The sequence below is a fragment of the Symphalangus syndactylus genome, chromosome 5 (genome assembly GCF_028878055.3).
Source record: "Symphalangus syndactylus isolate Jambi chromosome 5, NHGRI_mSymSyn1-v2.1_pri, whole genome shotgun sequence".
NCBI classification, from domain to species: Eukaryota; Metazoa; Chordata; class Mammalia; order Primates; family Hylobatidae; genus Symphalangus; species Symphalangus syndactylus.
Genome location: NC_072427.2, coordinates 161375271 through 161390000, shown reverse-complemented (window position 1 = coordinate 161390000; position 14730 = coordinate 161375271).

Sequence of the window (14730 nt, the reverse complement as noted above, 5' to 3'; positions counted from 1 at the left end):
TTTAACAATGTAGGCCTCTTAGCGCTTAGAAAGTCCAATTGCAGTTTCTACAGAAAGAGTGATTCAGAACGGCTCAATCAAAAGTAAGGTTCAACTCTGTTAGTTGAATGCACAGAACAGAAAGAAGTTTCACAGAAAGCTTCTGTGTAGTTTATTTTTGAATATATTCCTTTTTCAACTATTACCCTCTTAGCGCTCCGAAAGTCCACTTGCATTTTCTACAGAAAGAGTGTTCAGAACGGCTCAATCAAAAGTATGGTTTTACTCTGTTAGTTGAATGCACAGATCCGAAAGAAGTTTCACAGAATGCTTCTGTGTAGTTTTTATTTGAAGATATTCTTTTTCCCAATATAGGCCTTTTAGCGGTCAGAATGTCCAGTTGCAGTTTCTACAGAAAGAGTGTTTCACAACGGCTCCATCAAAAGTAAGGTTCAACTCAGTTAGTTGAATGCACAGAACAGAAAGAAGTTTCACAGAATGCTTCTGTGTAGTTTATAATTGAATATATTCCTTTTTCCACTATTACCGTATTAGCGCTCCGAATGTCCACTTGCATTTTCTACAGAAAGAGTGTTCAGAACTGCGCAATCAAAAGTATGGTTTAACTGTGTTAGCTGAATGCACATATCAGAAATAAGTTTCACACAATTCTGCTGTGTAGTTTTTATTTGAAGATATTATTATTCCCAATATAGGCCTCTTAGAGCTGAGAATGTCCAATTGCAGTTTCTACAGAAAGAGTGTTTCAGAACGGCTCAATCAAAAGTAAGGTTCAACTCTGTTAGTTGAATGCACAGAACAGAAAGAAGTTTCATACAATGCTTCTGTGTTGTTTATATTTGAACATATTCCTTTTTCCATTATTACCCACTTAGCGCTCCGAATGTCTAGTTGCATTTTCTACAGTCAGAGTGTTTCAAATCTCCTCAATCAAATGTATGGTTTAACTCTGTAAGCGGAATGCTCAGATCAGAAAGAAGTTTCACAGAATGCTTCTGTGTAGCTTATATTTGAATATATTCCTTTTTCCAATACTACTCTCTTAGCGCTCCAAATGTCCAGTTGCATTTTCTACAGAAAGAGTGTTCAGAACTGCACTATCAAAAGTATGGTTTAACTCTGTTAGCTGAATGCACATATCAGAAAGAAGTTTCACAGAATGATTCTGTGTAGTTTATATTTGAAGATAATCCTTTTTCCACTATTACCCTCTTAGCGCTCCGAATCTCCACTTTCATTTTCTACAGAAAGAGTGTTTCAGAACGGCTCAATCAAAACTAAGGTTCAACTCTTTTAGTTGAATGCACAGAACAGAAAGAATTTTCACAGAATGCTTCTGTGTAGTATTTAGTTGAAGATATTCCTTTTTCGACTATTACCCTCTTAGCGCTCTGAATTTCCACTGGCAGTTTCTACACAAAGAGTGTTTCAGAACTGCTCCTCCAAAAGTAAGGCTCAGCTCTGTTAGTTGAATGCAGAGAACAGAAAGGAGTTTCAGAGAATGCTTCTGTGTAGTTTTTATTTTGAGGTATTACTTTTTCCACTATTACTAACTTAGCGCTCCGAATGTCCACTTGCATTTTCTACAGAAAGAGTGTTTCAGAACGGCTCAATCAAAACTAAGGTTCAACTCTGTTAGTTGAATGTACAGAACAGAAAGGTGTTTCATACAATGCTTCTGTGTAGTTTATATTTGAACATATTCCTTTTTCCACTATTACCCACTTAGCGCTCCGAATGTCCAGTTGCATTTTCTACAGACAGAGTGTTTCAAAACTGCTCAGTCAAAAGTATGGTGTAACTCTGTTAGCTGAATGCTCAGATCATAAAGAAGTTTCACAGAATGCTTCCCTGTAGTTTATATTTGAATATATTCCTTTTTCCACTACTACCCTCTTATCGCTCCAAATGTCTAGTTGCATTTTCTACAGAAAGAGTGTTCAGAACTGCTCAATGAAAAGTATGGTTTAATTCTGTTAGCTGAATGCACAGATCAGAAAGAAGTTTCACAGAATGATTCTGTGTAGTTTATATTTGAAGATATTACTTTTTCTAGTATTACCCTCTTAGCGCTCAGAATGTCCACTTGCATTTTCTACAGAAAGAGTGTTCAGAACGGCTCAATCAAAAGTATGGTTTTACTCTATTAGTTGAATGCCCATATCCCAAATAAGTTTCTCAGAATGCTTCTGTGTAGTTTTTTTTTGAAGATATTCTTTTTCAAAATATAGGCCTCTTAGCGCTCAGAATATCCAATTGCAGTTTCTACAGAAAGAGCTTTTCAGAACGGCTCCATCAAAAGTATGGTTCAACTCAGTTAGTTGAATGCACAGAACAGAAATATGTTTCACAGAATGCTTCTGTGTGGTTTATATTTGAATACATTCCTTTTCCAGTACTACCGTCTTAGCGCTGCGAATATCCACTTGCATTTTCTAAAGAAAGAGTGTTTCAGAACGGCTCAATCAAAAATAAGGTTCAACTCTGTTAGTTAAATGCACAGAAGAGAAAGGAGTTTCATACAATGCTTCTGTGTAGTTTATATTTGAATATATTACTTTTTCCACTACTATCCTCTTAGCGCTCCAAATGTCCAGTTGCATTTTCTACACAAAGAGTGTTCAGAACTGCTCAATCAAAAGTATGCTTTAACTCTGATAGCTGAATGCACAGATCAGAAAGAAGTTTCACAGAATGATTCTGTGTAGTTTATATTTGAAGATATTCCTTTTTCCACTATTACCCACTTAGCGCTCCAAATGTCCAGTAGCATTTTCTACAGAAAGAGTGTTTCAGAACTGCTCAATCCAAAGTATGGTTTAACTCTGTTAGCTGAATGCACAGATCAGAAAGAAGTTTCACAGAATGCTTCTGTGTAGTGTTTATATGAAAATATTCTTTTTACCAATATAGGCCTCTTAGCGCTCAGAATGTCCAATTGCAGTTTCTATAGAAAGAGTGTTTCAGAACGGCTCAATGAAAAGTAAGGTTCACCTCTTTTAGTTGAATGCACAGAACAGAAAGTAGTTTCACAGAATGCTTCTGTGTAGTATTTAGTTGAAGATATTCCTTTATTGACTATTACCCACTTAGCGCTCTGAATGTCCACTGGCAGTTTCTACACAAAGAGTGTTTCAGAACTGTTCCTTCAAAAGTAAGGCTCAACTCTATTAGTAGAATTCAGAGAACAGAAAGGAGTTTCAGAGAATGCTTCTGTGTGGTTTTTATTTGGAGATAATCCTTTTTCCCCTATTACAATCTTAGCGCTCCGAAGGTCCACTTATATTTTCTACACAAAGAGTGTTTCATAACTGCTCAATCAAAAGTATGGTTTAGCTCTGTTAACTGAATGCACATATCAGAAATATGTTTCACAGAATGCTTCTGTGTTGTTTTTATTTGAAGATATTCTTTTTAACAATGTAGGCCTCTTAGCGCTTAGAAAGTCCAATTGCAGTTTCTACAGAAAGAGTGATTCAGAACGGCTCAATCAAAAGTAAGGTTCAACTCTGTTAGTTGAATGCACAGAACAGAAAGAAGTTTCACAGAAAGCTTCTGTGTAGTTTATTTTTGAATATATTCCTTTTTCAACTATTACCCTCTTAGCGCTCCGAAAGTCCACTTGCATTTTCTACAGAAAGAGTGTTCAGAACGGCTCAATCAAAAGTATGGTTTTACTCTGTTAGTTGAATGCACAGATCCGAAAGAAGTTTCACAGAATGCTTCTGTGTAGTTTTTATTTGAAGATATTCTTTTTCCCAATATAGGCCTTTTAGCGGTCAGAATGTCCAGTTGCAGTTTCTACAGAAAGAGTGTTTCACAACGGCTCCATGAAAAGTAAGGTTCAACTCAGTTAGTTGAATGCACAGAACAGAAAGAAGTTTCACAGAATGCTTCTGTGTAGTTTATAATTGAATATATTCCTTTTTCCACTATTACCGTATTAGCGCTCCGAATGTCCACTTGCATTTTCTACAGAAAGAGTGTTCAGAACTGCGCAATCAAAAGTATGGTTTAACTGTGTTAGCTGAATGCACATATCAGAAATAAGTTTCACACAATTCTGCTGTGTAGTTTTTATTTGAAGATATTATTATTCCCAATATAGGCCTCTTAGAGCTGAGAATGTCCAATTGCAGTTTCTACAGAAAGAGTGTTTCAGAACGGCTCAATCAAAAGTAAGGTTCAACTCTGTTAGTTGAATGCACAGAACAGAAAGAAGTTTCATACAATGATTCTGTGTTGTTTATATTTGAACATATTCCTTTTTCCATTATTACCCACTTAGCGCTCCGAATGTCTAGTTGCATTTTCTACAGTCAGAGTGTTTCAAATCTCCTCAATCAAATGTATGGTTTAACTCTGTAAGCGGAATGCTCAGATCAGAAAGAAGTTTCACAGAATGCTTCTGTGTAGCTTATATTTGAATATATTCCTTTTTCCAATACTACTCTCTTAGCGCTCCAAATGTCCAGTTGCATTTTCTACAGAAAGAGTGTTCAGAACTGCACTATCAAAAGTATGGTTTAACTCTGTTAGCTGAATGCACATATCAGAAAGAAGTTTCACAGAATGATTCTGTGTAGTTTATATTTGAAGATAATCCTTTTTCCACTATTACCCTCTTAGCGCTCCGAATCTCCACTTTCATTTTCTACAGAAAGAGTGTTTCAGAACGGCTCAATCAAAACTAAGGTTCAACTCTTTTAGTTGAATGCACAGAACAGAAAGAATTTTCACAGAATGCTTCTGTGTAGTATTTAGTTGAAGATATTCCTTTTTCGACTATTACCCTCTTAGCGCTCTGAATTTCCACTGGCAGTTTCTACACAAAGAGTGTTTCAGAACTGCTCCTCCAAAAGTAAGGCTCAGCTCTGTTAGTTGAATGCAGAGAACAGAAAGGAGTTTCAGAGAATGCTTCTGTGTAGTTTTTATTTTGAGGTATTACTTTTTCCACTATTACTAACTTAGCGCTCCGAATGTCCACTTGCATTTTCTACAGAAAGAGTGTTTCAGAACGGCTCAATCAAAACTAAGGTTCAACTCTGTTAGTTGAATGTACAGAACAGAAAGGTGTTTCATACAATGCTTCTGTGTAGTTTATATTTGAACATATTCCTTTTTCCACTATTACCCACTTAGCGCTCCGAATGTCCAGTTGCATTTTCTACAGACAGAGTGTTTCAAAACTGCTCAGTCAAAAGTATGGTTTAACTCTGTTAGCTGAATGCTCAGATCAGAAAGTAGTTTCACAGAATGCTTCCGTGTAGTTTATATTTGAATATATTCCTTTTTCCACTACTACCCTCTTATCGCTCCAAATGTCTAGTTGCATTTTCTACAGAAAGAGTGTTCAGAACTGCTCAATGAAAAGTATGTTTTAATTATGTTAGCTGAATGTACAGATCAGAAAGAAGTTTCTCAGAATGATTCTGTGTAGTTTATATTTGAAGATATTACTTTTTCTAGTATTACCCTCTTAGCGCTCAGAATGTCCACTTGCATTTTCTACAGAAAGAGTGTTCAGAACGGCTCAATCAAAAGTATGGTTTTACTCTATTAGTTGAATGCCCATATCCGAAATAAGTTTCACAGAATGCTTCTGTGTAGTTTTTATTTGAAGATATTCTTTTTCCCAATGTAGGCCTCTTAGCGCTCAGAATGTCCAATTGCAGTTTCTACAGAAAGAGCTTTTCAGAACGCCTCCATCAAAAGTAAGGTTCAACTCAGTTAGTTGAATGCACAGAACAGAAATAAGTTTCACAGAATGCTTCTGTGTAGTTTATATTTAAATATATTCCTTTTCCAGTATTACCGTCTTAGCGCTGCGAATATCCACTTGCATTTTCTAAAGAAAGAGTGTTTCAGAACGGCTCAATCAAAAATAAGGTTCAACTCTGTTAGTTAAATGCACAGAAGAGAAAGGAGTTTCATACAATGCTTCTGTGTAGTTTATATTTGAATATATTACTTTTTCCACTACTACCCTCTTAGCGCTCCAAATGTCCAGTTGCATTTTCTACACAAAGAGTGTTCAGAACTGCTCAATCAAAAGTATGCTTTAACTCTGATAGCTGAATGCACAGATCAGAAAGAAGTTTCACAGAATGATTCTGTGTAGTTTATATTTGAAGATATTCCTTTTTCCACTATTACCCACTTAGCGCTCCAAATGTCCAGTAGCATTTTCTACAGAAAGAGTGTTTCAGAACTGCTCAATCCAAAGTATGGTTTAACTCTGTTAGCTGAATGCACAGATCAGAAAGAAGTTTCACAGAATGCTTCTGTGTAGTGTTTATATGAAAATATTCTTTTTACCAATATAGGCCTCTTAGCGCTCAGAATGTCCAATTGCAGTTTCTATAGAAAGAGTGTTTCAGAACGGCTCAATGAAAAGTAAGGTTCACCTCTTTTAGTTGAATGCACAGATCAGAAAGTAGTTTCACAGAATGCTTCTGTGTAGTATTTAGTTGAAGATATTCCTTTATTGACTATTACCCACTTAGCGCTCTGAATGTCCACTGGCAGTTTCTACACAAAGAGTGTTTCAGAACTGTTCCTTCAAAAGTAAGGCTCAACTCTATTAGTAGAATTCAGAGAACAGAAAGGAGTTTCAGAGAATGCTTCTGTGTGGTTTTTATTTGGAGATAATCCTTTTTCCCCTATTACAATCTTAGCGCTCCGAAGGTCCACTTATATTTTCTACACAAAGAGTGTTTCATAACTGCTCAATCAAAAGTATGGTTTAGCTCTGTTAACTGAATGCACATATCAGAAATATGTTTCACAGAATGCTTCTGTGTTGTTTTTATTTGAAGATATTCTTTTTAACAATGTAGGCCTCTTAGCGCTTAGAAAGTCCAATTGCAGTTTCTACAGAAAGAGTGTTTCAGAACGGCTCAATCAAAAGTAAGGTTCAACTCTGTTAGTTGAATGCACAGAACAGAAAGAAGTTTCACAGAAAGCTTCTGTGTAGTTTATTTTTGAATATATTCCTTTTTCAACTATTAACCTCTTAGCGCTCCGAAAGTCCACTTGCATTTTCTACAGAAAGAGTGTTCAGAACGGCTCAATCAAAAGTATGGTTTTACTCTGTTAGTTGAATGCACAGATCCGAAAGAAGTTTCACAGAATGCTTCTGTGTAGTTTTTATTTGAAGATATTCTTTTTCCCAATATAGGCCTTTTAGCGGTCAGAATGTCCAGTTGCAGTTTCTACAGAAAGAGTGTTTCACAACGGCTCCATCAAAAGTAAGGTTCAACTCAGTTAGTTGAATGCACAGAACAGAAAGAAGTTTCACAGAATGCTTCTGTGTAGTTTATAATTGAATATATTCCTTTTTCCACTATTACCGTATTAGCGCTCCGAATGTCCACTTGCATTTTTTCTACAGAAAGAGTGTTCAGAACTGCGCAATCAAAAGTATGGTTTAACTGTGTTAGCTGAATGCACATATCAGAAATAAGTTTCACACAATTCTGCTGTGTAGTTTTTATTTGAAGATATTATTATTCCCAATATAGGCCTCTTAGAGCTGAGAATGTCCAATTGCAGTTTCTACAGAAAGAGTGTTTCAGAACGGCTCAATCAAAAGTAAGGTTCAACTCTGTTAGTTGAATGCACAGAACAGAAAGAAGTTTCATACAATGCTTCTGTGTTGTTTATATTTGAACATATTCCTTTTTCCATTATTACCCACTTAGCGCTCCGAATGTCTAGTTGCATTTTCTACAGTCAGAGTGTTTCAAATCTCCTCAATCAAATGTATGGTTTAACTCTGTAAGCGGAATGCTCAGATCAGAAAGAAGTTTCACAGAATGCTTCTGTGTAGCTTATATTTGAATATATTCCTTTTTCCAATACTACTCTCTTAGCGCTCCAAATGTCCAGTTGCATTTTCTACAGAAAGAGTGTTCAGAACTGCACTATCAAAAGTATGGTTTAAATCTGTTAGCTGAATGCACATATCAGAAAGAAGTTTCACAGAATGATTCTGTGTAGTTTATATTTGAAGATAATCCTTTTTCCACTATTACCCTCTTAGCGCTCCGAATCTCCACTTTCATTTTCTACAGAAAGAGTGTTTCAGAACGGCTCAATCAAAACTAAGGTTCAACTCTTTTAGTTGAATGCACAGAACAGAAAGAATTTTCACAGAATGCTTCTATGTAGTATTTAGTTGAAGATATTCCTTTTTCGACTATTACCCTCTTAGCGCTCTGAATTTCCACTGGCAGTTTCTACACAAAGAGTGTTTCAGAACTGCTCCTCCAAAAGTAAGGCTCAGCTCTGTTAGTTGAATGCAGAGAACAGAAAGGAGTTTCAGAGAATGCTTCTGTGTAGTTTTTATTTTGAGGTATTACTTTTTCCTCTATTACTAACTTAGCGCTCCGAATGTCCACTTGCATTTTCTACAGAAAGAGTGTTTCAGAACGGCTCAATCAAAACTAAGGTTCAACTCTGTTAGTTGAATGTACAGAACAGAAAGGTGTTTCATACAATGCTTCTGTGTAGTTTATATTTGAACATATTCCTTTTTCCACTATTACCCACTTAGCGCTCCGAATGTCCAGTTGCATTTTCTACAGACAGAGTGTTTCAAAACTGCTCAGTCAAAAGTATGGTTTAACTCTGTTAGCTGAATGCTCAGATCAGAAAGTAGTTTCACAGAATGCTTCCGTGTAGTTTATATTTGAATATATTCCTTTTTCCACTACTACCCTCTTATCGCTCCAAATGTCTAGTTGCATTTTCTACAGAAAGAGTGTTCAGAACTGCTCAATGAAAAGTATGTTTTAATTATGTTAGCTGAATGTACAGATCAGAAAGAAGTTTCTCAGAATGATTCTGTGTAGTTTATATTTGAAGATATTACTTTTTCTAGTATTACCCTCTTAGCGCTCAGAATGTCCACTTGCATTTTCTACAGAAAGAGTGTTCAGAACGGCTCAATCAAAAGTATGGTTTTACTCTATTAGTTGAATGCCCATATCCGAAATAAGTTTCACAGAATGCTTCTGTGTAGTTTTTATTTGAAGATATTCTTTTTCCCAATGTAGGCCTCTTAGCGCTCAGAATGTCCAATTGCAGTTTCTACAGAAAGAGCTTTTCAGAACGCCTCCATCAAAAGTAAGGTTCAACTCAGTTAGTTGAATGCACAGAACAGAAATAAGTTTCACAGAATGCTTCTGTGTAGTTTATATTTAAATATATTCCTTTTCCAGTATTACCGTCTTAGCGCTGCGAATATCCACTTGCATTTTCTAAAGAAAGAGTGTTTCAGAACGGCTCAATCAAAAATAAGGTTCAACTCTGTTAGTTAAATGCACAGAAGAGAAAGGAGTTTCATACAATGCTTCTGTGTAGTTTATATTTGAATATATTACTTTTTCCACTACTACCCTCTTAGCGCTCCAAATGTCCAGTTGCATTTTCTACACAAAGAGTGTTCAGAACTGCTCAATCAAAAGTATGCTTTAACTCTGATAGCTGAATGCACAGATCAGAAAGAAGTTTCACAGAATGATTCTGTGTAGTTTATATTTGAAGATATTCCTTTTTCCACTATTACCCACTTAGCGCTCCAAATGTCCAGTAGCATTTTCTACAGAAAGAGTGTTTCAGAACTGCTCAATCCAAAGTATGGTTTAACTCTGTTAGCTGAATGCACAGATCAGAAAGAAGTTTCACAGAATGCTTCTGTGTAGTGTTTATATGAAAATATTCTTTTTACCAATATAGGCCTCTTAGCGCTCAGAATGTCCAATTGCAGTTTCTATAGAAAGAGTGTTTCAGAACGGCTCAATGAAAAGTAAGGTTCACCTCTTTTAGTTGAATGCACAGATCAGAAAGTAGTTTCACAGAATGCTTCTGTGTAGTATTTAGTTGAAGATATTCCTTTATTGACTATTACCCACTTAGCGCTCTGAATGTCCACTGGCAGTTTCTACACAAAGAGTGTTTCAGAACTGTTCCTTCAAAAGTAAGGCTCAACTCTATTAGTAGAATTCAGAGAACAGAAAGGAGTTTCAGAGAATGCTTCTGTGTGGTTTTTATTTGGAGATAATCCTTTTTCCCCTATTACAATCTTAGCGCTCCGAAGGTCCACTTATATTTTCTACACAAAGAGTGTTTCATAACTGCTCAATCAAAAGTATGGTTTAGCTCTGTTAACTGAATGCACATATCAGAAATATGTTTCACAGAATGCTTCTGTGTTGTTTTTATTTGAAGATATTCTTTTTAACAATGTAGGCCTCTTAGCGCTTAGAAAGTCCAATTGCAGTTTCTACAGAAAGAGTGTTTCAGAACGGCTCAATCAAAAGTAAGGTTCAACTCTGTTAGTTGAATGCACAGAACAGAAAGAAGTTTCACAGAAAGCTTCTGTGTAGTTTATTTTTGAATATATTCCTTTTTCAACTATTAACCTCTTAGCGCTCCGAAAGTCCACTTGCATTTTCTACAGAAAGAGTGTTCAGAACGGCTCAATCAAAAGTATGGTTTTACTCTGTTATTTGAATGCACAGATCCGAAAGAAGTTTCACAGAATGCTTCTGTGTAGTTTTTATTTGAAGATATTCTTTTTCCCAATATAGGCCTTTTAGCGGTCAGAATGTCCAGTTGCAGTTTCTACAGAAAGAGTGTTTCACAACGGCTCCATCAAAAGTAAGGTTCAACTCAGTTAGTTGAATGCACAGAACAGAAAGAAGTTTCACAGAATGCTTCTGTGTAGTTTATAATTGAATATATTCCTTTTTCCACTATTACCGTATTAGCGCTCCGAATGTCCACTTGCATTTTTTCTACAGAAAGAGTGTTCAGAACTGCGCAATCAAAAGTATGGTTTAACTGTGTTAGCTGAATGCACATATCAGAAATAAGTTTCACACAATTCTGCTGTGTAGTTTTTATTTGAAGATATTATTATTCCCAATATAGGCCTCTTAGAGCTGAGAATGTCCAATTGCAGTTTCTACAGAAAGAGTGTTTCAGAACGGCTCAATCAAAAGTAAGGTTCAACTCTGTTAGTTGAATGCACAGAACAGAAAGAAGTTTCATACAATGCTTCTGTGTTGTTTATATTTGAACATATTCCTTTTTCCATTATTACCCACTTAGCGCTCCAAATGTCTAGTTGCATTTTCTACAGTCAGAGTGTTTCAAATCTCCTCAATCAAATGTATGGTTTAACTCTGTAAGCGGAATGCTCAGATCAGAAAGAAGTTTCACAGAATGCTTCTGTGTAGCTTATATTTGAATATATTCCTTTTTCCAATACTACTCTCTTAGCGCTCCAAATGTCCAGTTGCATTTTCTACAGAAAGAGTGTTCAGAACTGCACTATCAAAAGTATGGTTTAACTCTGTTAGCTGAATGCACATATCAGAAAGAAGTTTCACAGAATGATTCTGTGTAGTTTATATTTGAAGATAATCCTTTTTCCACTATTACCCTCTTAGCGCTCCGAATCTCCACTTTCATTTTCTACAGAAAGAGTGTTTCAGAACGGCTCAATCAAAACTAAGGTTCAACTCTTTTAGTTGAATGCACAGAACAGAAAGTATTTTCACAGAATGCTTCTGTGTAGTATTTAGTTGAAGATATTCCTTTTTCGACTATTACCCTCTTAGCGCTCTGAATTTCCACTGGCAGTTTCTACACAAAGAGTGTTTCAGAACTGCTCCTCCAAAAGTAAGGCTCAGCTCTGTTAGTTGAATGCAGAGAACAGAAAGGAGTTTCAGAGAATGCTTCTGTGTAGTTTTTATTTTGAGGTATTACTTTTTCCACTATTACTAACTTAGCGCTCCGAATGTCCACTTGCATTTTCTACAGAAAGAGTGTTTCAGAACGGCTCAATCAAAACTAAGGTTCAACTCTGTTAGTTGAATGTACAGAACAGAAAGGTGTTTCATACAATGCTTCTGTGTAGTTTATATTTGAACATATTCCTTTTTCCACTATTACCCACTTAGCGCTCCGAATGTCCAGTTGCATTTTCTACAGACAGAGTGTTTCAAAACTGCTCAGTCAAAAGTATGGTGTAACTCTGTTAGCTGAATGCTCAGATCATAAAGAAGTTTCACAGAATGCTTCCCTGTAGTTTATATTTGAATATATTCCTTTTTCCACTACTACCCTCTTATCGCTCCAAATGTCTAGTTGCATTTTCTACAGAAAGAGTGTTCAGAACTGCTCAATGAAAAGTATGGTTTAATTCTGTTAGCTGAATGCACAGATCAGAAAGAAGTTTCACAGAATGATTCTGTGTAGTTTATATTTGAAGATATTACTTTTTCTAGTATTACCCTCTTAGCGCTCAGAATGTCCACTTGCATTTTCTACAGAAAGAGTGTTCAGAACGGCTCAATCAAAGTATGGTTTTACTCTATTAGTTGAATGCCCATATCCCAAATAAGTTTCACAGAATGCTTCTGTGTAGTTTTTTTTTGAAGAGATTCTTTTTCAAAATATAGGCCTCTTAGCGCTCAGAATATCCAATTGCAGTTTCTACAGAAAGAGCTTTTCAGAACGGCTCCATCAAAAGTATGGTTCAACTCAGTTAGTTGAATGCACAGAACAGAAATATGTTTCACAGAATGCTTCTGTGTGGTTTATATTTGAATACATTCCTTTTCCAGTATTACCGTCTTAGCGCTGCGAATATCCACTTGCATTTTCTAAAGAAAGAGTGTTTCAGAACGGCTCAATCAAAAATAAGTTTCAACTCTGTTAGTTAAATGCACAGAAGAGAAAGGAGTTTCATACAATGCTTCTGTGTAGTTTATATTTGAATATATTACTTTTTCCACTACTACCCTCTTAGCGCTCCAAATGTCCAGTTGCATTTTCTACACAAAGAGTGTTCAGAACTGCTCAATCAAAAGTATGCTTTAACTCTGATAGCTGAATGCACAGATCAGAAAGAAGTTTCACAGAATGATTCTGTGTAGTTTATATTTGAAGATATTCCTTTTTCCACTATTACCCACTTAGCACTCCAAATGTCCAGTAGCATTTTCTACAGAAAGAGTGTTTCAGAACTGCTCAATCCAAAGTATGGTTTAACTCTGTTAGCTGAATGCACAGATCAGAAAGAAGTTTCACAGAATGCTTCTGTGTAGTGTTTATATGAAAATATTCTTTTTACCAATATAGGCCTCTTAGCGCTCAGAATGTCCAATTGCAGTTTCTATAGAAAGAGTGTCAGAACGGCTCAATGAAAAGTAAGGTTCACCTCTTTTAGTTGAATGCACAGATCAGAAAGTAGTTTCACAGAATGCTTCTGTGTAGTATTTAGTTGAAGATATTCCTTTATTGACTATTACCCACTTAGCGCTCTGAATGTCCACTGGCAGTTTCTACACAAAGAGTGTTTCAGAACTGTTCCTTCAAAAGTAAGGCTCAACTCTATTAGTAGAATTCAGAGAACAGAAAGGAGTTTCAGAGAATGCTTCTGTGTGGTTTTTATTTGGAGATAATCCTTTTTCCCCTATTACAATCTTAGCGCTCCGAAGGTCCACTTATATTTTCTACACAAAGAGTGTTTCATAACTGCTCAATCAAAAGTATGGTTTAGCTCTGTTAACTGAATGCACATATCAGAAATATGTTTCACAGAATGCTTCTGTGTTGTTTTTATTTGAAGATATTCTTTTTAACAATGTAGGCCTCTTAGCGCTTAGAAAGTCCAATTGCAGTTTCTACAGAAAGAGTGTTTCAGAACGGCTCAATCAAAAGTAAGGTTCAACTCTGTTAGTTGAATGCACAGAACAGAAAGAAGTTTCACAGAAAGCTTCTGTGTAGTTTATTTTTGAATATATTCCTTTTTCAACTATTACCCTCTTAGCGCTCCGAAAGTCCACTTGCATTTTCTACAGAAAGAGTGTTCAGAACGGCTCAATCAAAAGTATGGTTTTACTCTGTTAGTTGAATGCACAGATCCGAAAGAAGTTTCACAGAATGCTTCTGTGTAGTTTTTATTTGAAGATATTCTTTTTCCCAATATAGGCCTTTTAGCGGTCAGAATGTCCAGTTGCAGTTTCTACAGAAAGAGTGTTTCACAACGGCTCCATCAAAAGTAAGGTTCAACTCAGTTAGTTGAATGCACAGAACAGAAAGAAGTTTCACAGAATGCTTCTGTGTAGTTTATAATTGAATATATTCCTTTTTCCACTATTACCGTATTAGCGCTCCGAATGTCCACTTGCATTTTCTACAGAAAGAGTGTTCAGAACTGCGCAATCAAAAGTATGGTTTAACTGTGTTAGCTGAATTCACATATCAGAAATAAGTTTCACACAATTCTGCTGTGTAGTTTTTATTTGAAGATATTATTATTCCCAATATAGGCCTCTTAGAGCTGAGAATGTCCAATTGCAGTTTCTACAGAAAGAGTGTTTCAGAACGGCTCAATCAAAAGTAAGGTTCAACTCTGTTAGTTGAATGCACAGAACAGAAAGAAGTTTCATACAATGCTTCTGTGTTGTTTATATTTGAACCTATTCCTTTTTCCATTATTACCCACTTAGCGCTCCGAATGTCTAGTTGCATTTTCTACAGTCAGAGTGTTTCAAATCTCCTCAATCAAATGTATGGTTTAACTCTGTAAGCGGAATGCTCAGATCCGAAAGAAGTTTCACAGAATGCTTCTGTGTAGCTTATATTTGAATATATTCCTTTTTCCAATACTACTCTCTTAGCGCTCCAAATGTCCAGTTGCATTTTCTACAG